Consider the following 13,840-nt stretch of genomic DNA (forward strand, 5'->3'; position numbering starts at 1 on the left):
GAGGGTTCATAGGCTAACAATGCATCTTCTATTCTATTTTATTGAAGCAAGGAGAGACTAATGTCTTCTGCTCAGTGTACCTCCAAACCTTCTTTTTCATCTTGAGGAACTTGTGTTACTTCAAAACAGCAGAAAAATTCTTTCGGCTACAACTTTTTCTTGAGTCATGGCTATGCTTCTAGGATTCCATTTCCGGATGTTGTTCACTTCCTCTCTCAGGCAGGCCCTCCTAAATTTCACTCATTTCACTTGCTTCATAAGTTGATGCACGTAGATTCTGCTTTCCTTTCCCTTTGCTTTCTGAGCCATATATTTCATTTCCTAATACACTCCTCTGGATTTGGCCTTATGGAGTGTCTGCTAGTGAGAAATATAAATTTAACGACTTCTGATTTACCAAAAGCATCCATCATCTAAGCAAATCGTGTCCATCTTTATTTCCCTTATTTGGATAATTATACCTAAACTTCATCCTCTCATCTGCCTAACATTTATCACAGACCTGATTTCTATTTACTATTGCCCTGGCTAGCTTCCCTTTAGTGTGCATCATCCCACCTTTCCTGAGAGTCTGAAGATTTTCTGAGCATAATCTCTAATGACATGAACTTTACAAACTTCCTTACTCACCATAAATGTGTCATTTTGAAACTCACCTAATAGGGTCTGATGCATTCTGTGCAAATTTCCAAGTCTTCCTCTCTCTCAAATCTGTCTACATTACCTAAGCCATCCTCATAGATAGCTTCTTCCACCTTTTAGGGCTGGTTATTATTTACCATCCAGACCCTCCAGAAGGCACATCTCAGTAATTCCTCTCCTTGTTCTGTCTGGTGACATCAGTGCAATATGCTCTCTATGATCTTGCCTCTCTTCTACTACTAGAAATCTTTGGTCATGTTCCTTTTTATTTGTCCCACCTTTAAGAGTAGTTGGGCTGTCTTAAACAGAGAAAGAAATTTATTGGAAGGACATCAAGTTTTCCACATCCTCAGGAAGACTAGAGAACTATGTTCAGAATGGGCAAATAAAAACTAGGCTACACCACCAAAACCACAGCCAAAATTGTATCACAGAACAAGTCCAGCAAAAACATGGCCACATATCAGGGATTCAGATACCAAACAGATAAAAAAAAATGTCCACTGCATCTTGATTGTGGTCCTCTGCCTTATAGAATACCTAGTTGACCACATGTCTATATGCAGTACTATAATTGGGCTCCTTACATGGAATATGTCTTTTTTATCTTCCTTCAGCTAGCACTGCAGTTCCCAAACTATGCCCTGAGGTAACCCAGGAGACCCAACTCAGGAGACCCAAACAGGTATTTTAGATGAGATTGGGCTCATCCGGGGGGTATGGCCATAGACAGAGGCAGGTGTGGCTAACAGGGTATTTTAAGTTTTCAAGGACAACACAGTAGCACCTGTCAGACACTACTACTACCTCGAGGTGATTCACATTTTCATTAGATCATGCTACATTCCTTTCAAAGACATTTCTTTCTTTGCAAAGCTGGGCTTTCCATGGTTGCTGCAATAAAAAGCAAGTACCACTTGAAAATCAGTGGGTAACAGGAAATGAGAGTGGCAGTGTCCAGACATTCCAAGGTTAGTGATGTTGGACTGTGCCCAAGAGGTACAAACATCCTGTTAGTAATTGTGTCTATTCAAGAATGAAACTTAATATTACTTTTTCTTTATGTATATATATTTGCTTTATAAATGGCTGCTTGGTTGTTAAAACATAAATACTTATTAAAGTGTTTAAACCTAATAACTTAATAAATGGAACTGTTAGGTATTTCTTTTGGCCAAGGGGTGTTGTGGGAAAAAATTATTGAGACACTAATGGTACTGTGAACTAAAACAGTTTAGGAAACTCTGAACTAGTGCAATGTCTACTGGTTAAAAAAATAATTGCTTTATTCTTCACAATCTCACAACTGTTCATGAAAAGCCAGAACTGTCCTCTTCCAAGAAGAATAACAAGAGTAAAGTCGAGGATTAATAGAAAGACCATAGCCTCTCACTCATATGATAGGTGTCAACTGAATGATTTCCATAAGCAAACACAGCTGGGAGAGACCGAGGAGATGAAGGCACAGAGGAGTACACCAGCAAATGCTGAAAACCCCCGAGACATGGACAGATTCAGAAAACATCCCAGTCTTCTAGAAAAGGGATTCATGTGCCCACTACCTGACAGGATTGTACAGTATCAGTACTGGCATGTATATATGGTAGAGAGAGCTTGAAAAATTACTCTGACAGGTGGAGAAAATATGAGCATGATGGAGAAAACTTCCAAGTTTGGAGAGAAGAAACAGCTATCAAGAATATTAGCCTCTTGGAACTTCCCTGGTGGTCCAGTGGTAAAGAATCCACCTTGCAATGCAGAGGACATGGGTTCGATCCCTGGTCAGGGAACTGGGATCCCACATGCCACGGGGCCACTAGGTCCGCACGCCACAACTACTGAGCTCGTGCGCCTCAACTAGACAGCCCACGTGCCGCAAACTGCAGAGCCCACATTCTCTGGAGCCTGTGTGCCACAACTAGAGAGAAGTTCATGTGCCTCAATGAAAGATCCCACATGCCTCAACGAAGATCCCAAGTGCCACAACTAAGACCCAAAGCAGCCAAATATAAAAATAAATTTAATTTAATTTAAAAAAGAATATTAGCCTCTAAATGCAAATCAAATCTACAATGAAGGACCACCTCACACCAGTCAGAATGGCCATCATTAAAAACTCTACAAATAAATGCTGGAGATGGTGTGGAGAAAAGGGAACCCTCCTACACTGTTGGTAGGAATGGTACAGCCACTATGGAGAACAGTGAGAGGGTTCCTCAGAAAACTAAAAATAGAACTACCATGTGACCCAGCAATCCCATTCCTGGGCATATACCTGGACAAAACTATAATTAAAAAAGATACATGTACCCCTAAGTTCATAGCAGCACTATTCACAATAGCCAAAACATGGAAACAACCTAAATGTCCATCAACAGACAAATGGATAAAGAAGATGTGGTACATATATACAATGGAATATGACTCAGCCATAAAAAAGAATGAAGTAATGCCATTTGCAGCAACATGGATGCAACTAGAGATTATCATACTAAGTGAAGTAAGTCAGAAAGAGAAAGGCAAATGCAATATGATATCACTTATATGTGACTCTAAAATAGCACAAATGAACCTATCTACAAAACAGAACAGACTCACAGACCTAGAGAACAGACTTGTGGTGGCCAAGGGGGAGGGGAGTGGGGGAGGGAAGGACTGGGAGTTTGGGATTAGCAGATGTAAACTATTCTATATAAGATGGATAAGCAACAAGGTCCTACTATATAGCACAGGGAACTATATTCAATATCCTGTGATAAACCATAATGGAAAAGAATATTAAAAAAAACAATGTCTATATGTGTATAACTGACTCACTTTGCTGTACAGCAGAGATTGGCACAACATTGTAAGTCAACTATACTTCAATAAAAAGATAAATAAATAAAATAAAATAATATTAGCTTCTAAAATGACCCCCAAATGATCCCTGCCTCTTGATATTTATACTCTCTTGTAGTCCCCTCCCGTGTAGTGTGGGTGGACCTACTACTCATTCTAATGAATAGAATACAGCAGTGGATGCAACTTTTAATATTAGTTTACAAAAAGACTACTTCTGTCTTGCTCAATCTCTTATTCTCTCAGTTGCTCTGATGGAAGCCAGCTGCCATGAACCAATCACTCATAACATGAGCTACTATATGGAAGGTCCATGTGGCAAGGAACAGAGAGAGCTCCAGCCAACAGCCAGTGAAAAATGGAGGACCTCAGTTCAACAACCCATGAGCAACTAAACGTTGCCAAAAATCACATGAGTGACATTGGGAGTGGATGCTTCCCCAGTCAAACCTTCAGATAAGACTACAGCCCTAACAGACATCTTGACTGCAGCCTTATGAAGGATCATAAGGCAGAGATACAAGGTAATCTGCACCTGGATTCCTGTCCAACAAAAACTGTGAGACATAAATGTTTGTTGGTTATTGGAGGAGATCAAGATGGCAGAGCAGGAGGACATGGTGCTCACATCCTCCCATGAACACATCAAAATATATATCTACATGTGGAGTAATTCTCACTGAAACCAAACTGGAGACTGACAGAAAGACTCCTGTACAACCAAGACTGTAAAGAAAGATCCACACGGAGTCAGGTAGGAAGGAAGAAAAGAGATCAGGTCGGGAACTGCACCCTTAGGAGAGGACACAGATGAGGAAGGGGATTACATGGGTTTAAAGACCTTCCCTGGGGAGTGAGCAGTTCAAACCACATATTGGGCACACCAGCCCTGGGGTCCAACACCAGGAAGACAAGTTCTCTTGGCTGGTTTGAAAACCAGTGGTAATAACAGGAGGGCCGTAAGAAACCTAGACTCCACTCATGAAGAGTGCACACACACTTGCTTACCCACCGGAAGCAAAGTAGAGGAAGCAGATTGAAACTGCCCAGGACTCTGGCCATTTTCCCACAACCACTCCAGCACATGCCCCAGCCCACGCCAAGCACCCACTCCCAGGCCCTCTTACTCTGGCACAGCTCCCCAGTAGACTGAAGGCTGCCATTGCCAAGGAGAGCGTGTAGTTGATGGGGGCAGAACATGCTCAGACCCAGCACAGCATCTGAACAAGGGAGGGATGGCCATTGCTGTTGTTTGCAGAAGCAGCAGATCAGGAGCAGCCTGGAGCTCTGACTCGTGTGCCAGGACCACCACAGCATGCACCCTGGCCCATGCTGAATGCCCACTCTGGCCCCTGCTGCTCTAGTGCTGCTCCCCTCTGAGGCAAATGTACCGATGCTTACAAGAGGGAGAGCTCACACTTAGAGGGAATGGGACTAGCTCAAACTTGACCCTCAGGGCTTCTGCTCCAGCACCTTGGGACCTGACCCCACCTCTGATATGATGGTGTCAGCCACTGAGCACAGGAGAAGCCCCGGCTCACACCTGGTTCTGGCCCTAGCCCCTCCATCTCCAGTCCCACTTCCCATCAAGGCGCTAGCTACTAGCACACTCTTGGGGAAGACATGACATGATCATTTCAGATCTAGCTCTCCTACCAAAGCCACTGAGCACACATAGACTGTATAGAGATGCTCCCACACAAGGATACCCCTTCAACACTGGGATAGGTAACTGTTTTGCCTGATTTCCTTGAGACAGAGAAAGTTAAGCAAAATGAGAAAACAGAGGAATTTGTTTCAAATGAAAGGACAATGACAACAAAAACCCGAAAAAGCTAATGAAACAGAGATAAATAATTTACCAGATGAAGAGTCCAAAGCATTAGTAATAAGACAGCAAACTGAACTTGAGAAAAGAATAGATGAACACAGTGAGAATTTTAACAAGGAACTAGAAAATATAAAAAAGAACCAGTTAGAGTTGAAGAATACAATAACTGAAATGAATTACACAACAGAAGGAATTAACACCAGACTAGGTGATACAGAAGAACACATAAGCACTCTGGAAGATAGAATAATGAAAATCACCCAATCAGAACAGCAAAAAGAAAAACAAATTTTAAAAATGAGAAAAGTTTTTTAAAAAATGAGAAAAGTTTAAGGAACCTTTAGGACAATATCAAGTATACTAAAATTCACATTATAGGGGTCCCAGAATGAGAAGAGAGAGAGAAAGGGATCAAAATATATTCAATAAAATTATGGCTGAAAACTCCCCCAAAAAGGGAAATAGATATCCAGGTACAGAAAGCATAGAAAGTCCCAACAAGATTAACCCAAAGAGACCTACACAAGACATATCATAATTAAAATGGCAAAAGTTAAAGAGAGAATTCTAAAGGCAGCAAGGAAAAAACAAAAAGTCATATACAAGGGAGCCCCCATAAGGCTAACAGCTGATTTTTCTGCAGAAAATTCACAAGCAAGGAGAGACTGTCATGATATATTTAAAGTGCTAGAAGGGAAAAACCTACAACCTGGAATAATTTACCCAATAAGATTATCATTTAGAATTGAAAGAGAGTTAAAGCACTTCTCAGACAAGCAAAAATTGAAAGAGTTCATCAATACTAAACCACACCTAAAAATAAATGTTAAAGGGTCTTTTCTAAGTGGAAAAGAAAAGGCTACAATAAGAAGTAAGAATTTATAGGAAAGGAAAAATCCCACTTGTAAAGGCAAATATATAGTAAAGACTGTGATTCAACCATTTAAATAATCTATTGCAAAGATTAAAAGACAAAAATCGTAAAATCAACTATAACAATAATAAACAGTTAAGGGATAGACATGAAGATGTAAAATATAAGATCAAAAACACAAAATGTGAGAGTGGGGAGAAAAAATGTAGATCTTTTAGAATGTGATTGAACTTAAATGACTACCAGTTTAAAACAAGTAGATATAGTTATAGGTCAACATACATGAACCCCATGGTAACCGCAAATCAAAAACCTACAACAGACACACAAAAGCTAAAGAGAAAGGAACACAAGCATATCACTAAAGAAAATAATCAAACCGCAAGAGAAGAAACTAAAAGAAGAAGAACAGAGAAGAGCTACAAAAACAACCAGAAAACAAGTAACAAAATGGCAAGAAGTACATACCTATCAATAATCACTCTAAATGTCAATGAATGAAATGCTCCAATCAAAAGACATAGGGTAGCTGATTGGATAAAAAACAAGACCCGTTGATATGATGTTTACAAAGGATTCACTTCAGAACTAAAGATACACACAGAATGAAGTAAGGAGATAGAAAAAGAAATTTCATGCAAATGGAAACATTGAGAAAGCTGATGTAGCAATACTCATATTAGAAAAAATAGACTTTAAAACAAAGTCTACCACAAAAGATAAAGAAGGGCATTAGAGAATGATAAAGAGATTAATACAAGAAGAGGATATTACACTCACTAATATATATGCACCCTAACAGGAGCACTTAAATATATAAAGCAAATACTAACAGACATGGAGGGAGAAATTGACAATAGCACAATATTAGTAGGGGGCTTTAACACCCCACTTACATCAATGGACAGGTCAACCAGACAGAAAATCAATAAGGCAATAATGGTCTTAAAGACATAATAGACCAGTTGGACTTAATGAATATCTACAGGACATTCCATCCAAATCAGCAGAATACACATTCTTTTTAAGTGCACATGGAATGTTCTCCAGGGTAGATCACATTCTAGGCCACAAAACAAGTCAACAAACTTAAGGGTTTAGAAATTATATGAAGCAATTTTTCCAACCACAAGGTATGAATCTAAAAACCAATTACAGGATGAAAAATGGGGAGACATGGAGACTAAACAACATGCTACTTAAAGACCAATGGGTCAATGAAGAAATCAAAGAGGAAATCAGAAAATACCTCAAGACAAATGAAAATAAAAACACAACTCTCTAAAATCTACGGGATTCTTGGGACTTCCTTGGTGGTCCAGTGGTTAAGACTTCACCTTCCAATGCGGGGGGTGTGGGTTTGATGCCTGGCTGGGGAGCTAAGATCCCACATGCCTCGCAGCCAAAAAACCAAAACATAAAACAGAAGCAATAGGGCTTCCCTGATGGAGCAGTGGTTGAGAGTCCGCCTGCCGATGCAAGGGACATGGGTTCGTGCCCCGGTCCAGGAAGATCCCACATGCCACGGAGTGGTTAGGCCCGTGAGCCATGGCCACTGAGCCTGCACGTCCAGAGCCTGTGCTCCGCAACGGGAGAGGCCACAACAGTGAGAGGCCCATGTACCGCAAAAAAAAAAAAAAAAAACTAAAAAACAGAAGCAATATTGTAACAAATTCAATGAAGACTTAAAAAAAAATGATTCACATCAAAAAAAAAATCTTAAAAAAAAAAAATCTATGGGATTCAGCCAAAGCAGTTCTAAGAGAGAAGCTTATATGGATACAGGCCCACCACAAGAAATAAAAAAAAGTCTCAAATAAACAACCTAACCTGCCATCTAAAGGAATTAGAAAAGAAGAACAAACAACTCCCAAAGTCAGCAGAGGGAAGGAAAAATAATACAGATCAGAGAGGAAATAAAACAAAGACCAAAAAAAATAATAGAAAAGATCAATGAAACCAAGATCTGGTTATTTTTGAACAGATAAACAAAATTGTTAAGTCTTTAGCCAAGCTCACCAAAAGAAAAAGGGTGAAGACCCAAATAAACAAAATAAGTAATGAAAGAGGAGAAATTACAACTGATATTACAGAGATATAAAAAAAATCATAAGAGAATACAATGAATAGTTATATGCCAACAAATAGGACAACCTAGAAGAAATGGATACATTTCTAGAAACACACAATCTTCCAAGACTGAATCATGAAGAAATAGATAATCTGAACAGACTGATTCCAAGTAATAAAACTGAATTAGTAGGGACTTCCCTGGCAGTTCAGTGATTAAGACTCCACATTTCCAATGCAGGGGGCATGGGTTCGATCTCTGGTTGGGGAACTAAGATCCCACATGCCGTGCAGCATGGCCAAAAATAAAACTGAATTAGTAATCAAAAAACTCCCAGCAAACCAAAGTCCAGGACTGGACAGTTTCACAGGGGCATTCTACCAAACATATAAAGAAGAGCTAATGCCTATCCTTCTCAAACTATTCCAAAAAATTGAAGAGGAGGTAACACTCCCAAATTCATTCTTTGAGGTCATATTACCCTGATACGAAAACCAGACAAAGACACTATTAAAAAGAAAATCACAGGCCAATATCTCTGATGAATATAGATGCAAAAATAATCAACAAAATATTAGCAGACTGAATTCAACAATATTTAAAAAGAATCATACTCCTTGATCAGTGGGATTTATTCTAGGGATGCAATATCTGCAAATCAATCAATGGCATACAACATATTAACAAAAGGATGGATAAAAATCACATGATCATCTCAATAGATGAAGAAAAGGCATTTGACAAAATTCAACATCCATTTATGACATAAGCTCTCATCAGAGGTGGTATAGAGGGAACATATCTCAACATAATAAAGGTCATATATGACAAACCTACAGCTAACATCATACTCAATGGTGAAAAGCTGAAAGCTTTTCCTCTAAAACCAAGAGCAAGACAAGGATATCCACTCTTGACACTTCCATTTAACATAGTATTGAAAGTTCTAGCCACAGCAATCAGACAAGAAAAAGAAATAAAAGCATCCAAATAGGAAAGGAAGAAGTAAAACTGTCCCTATTTGCAGATGACATGATACTATATATAGAAAACCCTAAACTCCCCACCAAAAAACTATTAGAATAAGTGAATTCAGTAAAGTTGCAGGATATAAGATTAATATACAATATTTATTATTTTTAGCTTAAATTTTGGAGTAATTCTTATGCAGCAATAGATAAGTAACACAGAGACTAAAAGAAATATGACAACTAAATGCAATGGGTGACCCTAAATTGGATATTGGAGGCAAGGGAGGATGATCTAAAGAACATTATTGAACAACTGGCAGAATCTGAATATTGAAAGTATATTAAGTCATAGTACTAAACTTCCTGAATATGATCATTGGACTGTGGTTACGTGAAGGAATGTCCTTATTAAGAAATACACATTGAAGTATTTAGAAATAAAAGGACATGATATCTGTAACTAACTCTTACATGGTTCAGGGGAAAATTAATAATAATATATATTATAAATAGAGGCAGTGATAAGTAAATTAGGCAAACAGCTAATCTGTGAATCTGAATAAAAGATATTTAAGAATTTTTTGTAATTTTCTTGTAAGTCATCTGTAACTTTGAAAGTATTTTTTTTTAAGGTTTTTTCCTAAAATGGTTAAAAGGAGCAATTGGTCTTATGTAGTTTAGCCTAAAATGTGTTGTTTCAGTATTCCAAAATATAATGACTTTTATTTTCCTTAGTAAGAAACAAGAGGTTTTTTGTTATTTAATAATGATAACCTTTCCCCCTTTGGGTGCTTTTAAAACCAAATACTAGCATAAATATATTGTGTAGAGTGTATTTTCAGGAAGGAATTAGATTTGGATAATTTAGGTTAAAATGCTAACTTATAATCTTCCATATTTAAGTCCTATACTTATTCTGAACTAGAATAATTTGGACCAAGTAAGGAGACTTCAGAACAAATTGAAGGGTTAATACCCAACTCTAAAGCCTATCTGGTACAAAATGTCAAAATTTGACTTTGGTACCTTCCTGACATCTGTCATCAACTTCATGATGATCTGAATTGCCACCATACTCTTCCTTTTTCCTATGAGTATCCAGGGATATTTTCTGGTTAGAAAATTTCATATTACTTGAATTTTTTACATTTTAATTCTTCACATTTTAAAGCAACCTTCATGGAAACAATGTAGTCATTGTCCCTCACACCAATCTCCATTCCTTTTTTCTCCTTTGTCATTCCACTTTCTTACTTTTGCCTTCTTTGACCCCTGCTTTCCTTTCCCCTCATATCCTTCTCTATCTTTTTGACACCTTTCTTCCTGGTTCTCCATACTAGCCTCACCTTAGTCTCAGCTTTCATCATCTCATGCTTAGATCACTATAATCATCTCAAAACTGGTCTTCTACCTCTAGGCTCTCCCAACCACCTTATCTGTTACAGAAGTATTTATTTTTAGAAATCCAGAACCTATACACTTCTGTACTATATCTAGTTTAAACTTCCCAGGATGGTACTCAAGGTCCTCCAGGACTGGCATCAAATAACTCATACCAGCACCTTAGCTCCCACAATTTCCCAGCACAAAATCTCCTCCCCAGCCATCTAGGTCTTTTTGCTGTCATTTCCTTATCTCTAAGAGACCAAACCAGGTATTTTCCTCCTTGAGTAACCTGAGAGAGCCTTGTTTCTCTCCCCTTTTACAGTCACCTGTCACTGACATATTTAGGACAAAGGCCAAGAGATTTAGTTTCTACCCAGGAGCAGACACCTAAGATGCCCTGGGCCAAATTGCTTTGGCCCATTTGACATTAGGGCCAGTAGTGTGAACAGTTGCATGAATATTGCAGTGCTCCAGCTCCAGGGGGTGCTGTGGAGTCCTTTGGTGTATCCTTCAACACCATGGAAACTTACACAGTCTGAGCAGGGCTATAGACTGAAGTGCAGGGGAGTTAATAAATGATGGGGGATGGAAGTCAGTGGATAAATGCCCCAGCCTCCTCAACCTCCACTGAAACAATTCTGAGGCACATTCTGTGTAGTTCTACAGATGATCCCCAGAGTAAATGGGCCTCAGTTTTCCACAGTGATTTCCATCTGGGTAGCATGCCCTTTATTGGCTTTTTTCCTTGTCCTACTCTGCCCACTCCCTCACTCTGTTTCCTGGGATCAATATCATCGTCTTAGGTAAGTGCACTTGAACTAGCTACATCCAAGTCCTTGCTTAGGCTCTGCTTTTGCAGGAACCCAAGACACAAAATAATATTCATTATTCTTCTATTCCTTTATTAATAAAACCCCATGTTTTAGCTGCACCCATGGCCACTTAGTTACAGGTTACGTTTCTCCACCATCTTTGCAACTAAATATGTCTATATGACTTGTTAGCAACGGGCTATAAGAGAACTTATATGCCAAGCCTTGACATTAAAAGAAATACAGGTGTGGTTTTCTTTCTCCTTTCCCTGTTCCTGATGGTTGAGATGCAGATACGATGGCAAGAGGTGGAACAGCCATTATGGACCCAGAGATAGAAGCTGTCTTTTAAGGATAGACTGATCTGCCCATCCCACTCTGTGATACTTCACTGTGAGTTGATACAGGAGAGAAAAATAAACTTCTCTCTTCTTAAGTCATGGTATTATAGAGATCTCTGTTAAAGTAGCTTAGTATCCTTATGAAGTTTAAGACTTTGGACAAAGTCACACAGCTTTTAAATAGGGATTCCACAATTCAAGCTCTTAGTAAGCCACTCATTTGTTGTGGCTATGTGACATCCCTCCTATGTGTCTATGTGTTGGGACAGTAAAAAGATTGATAAATATTGCATTACCTATGACATTTTCCAGAAGAGAAGATTTACCTCCCTTTTTCCCATGCAAAAGAGGAAGAGTGGTTCTGAGTCCCATCAAGAATACAAATAAGGCAGGTTCTCTTACATCGACCACCTAAGAGTTGCTCTGGAAGAAGCGACAACCTTGCCTCCTCCTCTCTGCCATCCACTCGGCAGCCACAAAACAGCAACTATATGCCCGTGCATTTCCATTGATGCTGGCCAGGGTGGTGTCCAGATCGGCAATGCCGGCTGGGAGCTCTACTGCCTGGAACGTGGCATCCAGCCCAATGGCCTGATGCCAAGTGACAAGACCATTGGGGGAGGAGATGACTCCTTCAACACCTTCTTCAGTGAGAAAACTGCTGGCAAGCATGTGCTCAGGGCCGTGTTTGTAGACCTGGAACCCACAGTCATTGATGAAGTTCTCACTGGCACCTACCCCCAGCTCCTCCACCCTGAGCAGCTCATCAGAGACAAGAAAGATGCTGCCAATTACCATGCCCGACATCACTACACCATTGGCAAGGAGGTCACTGACCTCGTCTTGGACCGAATTTGGAAACTGGCTGACCAATGCACAGGTCTTCAGGGCTTCTTGGTTTTCCACAGCTTTGGTGGGGGAACTGGTTCTAGGTTCACCTCCCTGCTGATGGAAGGTCCCTTTGTTGATTATGGCAAGAAGTCCAAGCTGGAGTTCTTTATTTACCCAGCCCCCCAGGTTTCCATAGCTGTAGTTGAGCCCTACAACTCCAACCTCACCACCCACACCACCCTGGCGTACTCTAATTGTGCCTTCATGGTAGACAATGAGGACATCTATGACATCTGTCTTAGAAACCTTGATACTGAGCACCCAACATATACTAACCTGAATAGGTTGATAGGTCAAATTGTGTCTTCCATCACTGCTTCCCTGAAGTTTGATGGAGCCCTGAATGTTGATCTGACAGAATTGCAGACCAACCTGGTGCCCTATCCCCACATCCACTTCCCTCTGGCTACATATGCCCCTATCACCTCTGCTGGTAACAGAGATCTCTAACGCTTGCTCTGAGCCAGGCAACCAGGCTGTGAAATGCGACCTTCACCATGGTAAATACTTGGTTTGCTGCCTGTTGTACCGTGGCAATATGGTTCCTAAAGATGTCAATGCTACCACTGCCACCATCAAGACCAAGCGCACCATCCAGTTTGTGGGCTGGTACCCCACTGGCTTCAAAGTTGACATTAATTACCAGCCTCCTACTGTGATACCTGGTGGAGACCTGGCCAAAGTACAGTGGACTGCATGCATGCTGAGCAACACCACAGCCATCGTTGAGGCTTGGGCTCACCTGGACCACAAGTTTGACCTGATGTATGACAACTGTGACTTTCCCTGGTATGTGGATGAGGGCATAGAGGAAGGAAAGTTTTCTGAGGCCTGTGAGGACATGGCTGCCCTTGAGAAGGATTATGTGGAGGTTGATGTGGATTCTGTTGAAGGAGAGGGAGAAGAAGAAGGAGAAAAATACTAAAGTGAAAACGTCACAAAGGTGCTGCTTTTACAGGGAAATTTATTCTGTTTTAAACATTGAAAAGTTGGGGTCTGATCAATTAATTTGTATGTACTCATATACAATTACTGACCGATGCTTTAAAAACTGAAATTTTGGGGCTTCCCTGGTGCCGCAGTGGTTGAGAGTCTGCCTGCCGATGCAGGGGACACAGGTTCGTGCCTCGGTCTGGGAAGATCCCACGTGCCACGGAGCGGCTGGGCCCGTGAGCCATAG

The 13,840-nt window shown here is 40.2% G+C and overlaps 1 pseudogene across 1 annotated transcript; it reads left to right on the forward strand.

Moving 5' to 3' along the window:
- Positions 1–12,273: 12,273 nt before the first annotated feature.
- LOC307053428 (tubulin alpha-1A chain-like) lies at positions 12,274–13,585 on the forward strand (annotated as a pseudogene). The gene has a single exon. The product of its transcript is annotated as a tubulin alpha-1A chain-like (transcript).
- Positions 13,586–13,840: the final 255 nt, after the last annotated feature.

The sequence above is a fragment of the Hyperoodon ampullatus genome, assembly GCF_949752795.1.
Source record: "Hyperoodon ampullatus genome assembly, chromosome: 5".
Lineage (NCBI taxonomy): Eukaryota > Metazoa > Chordata > Mammalia > Artiodactyla > Ziphiidae > Hyperoodon > Hyperoodon ampullatus.